Raw genomic sequence first — 1,089 nt, forward strand, 5'->3', positions numbered from 1 at the left:
GGAGAATGGGGACAATGGGGACATGGCAGCAATGGGGTCAATGGGGGCAATGGGGAGAATGGGGAGAATGGGGACATGGGGACAGTGGGGACAATGGGGACATGGAGACAACGAGGACATGGGGACAATGGGGTGTGGTGGTGGTTGGGGACAGTGGGGACAATGGGAGCAATGGGGACAATGGGGACAATGGGAGCAATGGGGACAATGGGGACAATGGGAGCAATGGGGGCAATGGGGACAATGGGGGCAATGGGGGCAATAAGGACATGGGGAGAATGGGGACATGGGGACATGGGGACAATGGGGACAATGGGGACAATGAGGACATGGAGACAATGGGGTGTGGTGGTGGTTGGGGACAGTGGGGAGAACAAGGGGGGCAATGGGGACATGGAGGAGTTGGGGATAATGGGGATAACGGGGACATGGGGACAATGGGGACATGGGGACAGTGGGGTGTGGTGGTGGTTGGGGACAGTGGGGACAATGGGAGCAATGGGGGCAATGGGGACAGCGGGGACATAGGGAGAATGGAGACAATGGGGGCAATGGGGACATGGGGAGAATGGGGACATGGGGACAATGGGGACAATGGGGACAGTGGGGTGTGGTGGTGGTTGGGGACAGTGGGGACACAGTGGTGTTGGTCTTGGTCAGCATCACATGGTGGCACCCTGATGTCCCCAACCCATGGCTCCTGTCCCCATTGGGTCACTCCCATCCCCATTGGGTCACTCCTGTCCCCAACCCATGGCTCCTGTCCCCATTGGGTCATTCCTGTCCCCACCCCACGGCTCCTGTCCCCATTGGGTCACTCCTGTCCCCAACCCACAACTCCTGTCCCCAACCCACAGCTCCTGTCCCCAACCCAGGGCTCCTGTCCCCAACCCACAGCTCCCATCCCCATTGGGTCCCTCTTGTCCCCATCCCATGGCTCCTGTCCCCATCCCATGGCTCCTGTCCCCAACCCACAACTCCTGTCCCCAACCCATGGCTCCTGTCCCCAACCCACAGCTCCTGTCCCCACCCCACGGCTCCTGTCCCCATTGGGTCACTCCTGTCCCCAACCCACAGCTCCTGTCCCCA

The sequence above is a fragment of the Numida meleagris genome, unplaced genomic scaffold (assembly GCF_002078875.1).
Source record: "Numida meleagris isolate 19003 breed g44 Domestic line unplaced genomic scaffold, NumMel1.0 unplaced_Scaffold423, whole genome shotgun sequence".
Classification (NCBI taxonomy): domain Eukaryota; kingdom Metazoa; phylum Chordata; class Aves; order Galliformes; family Numididae; genus Numida; species Numida meleagris.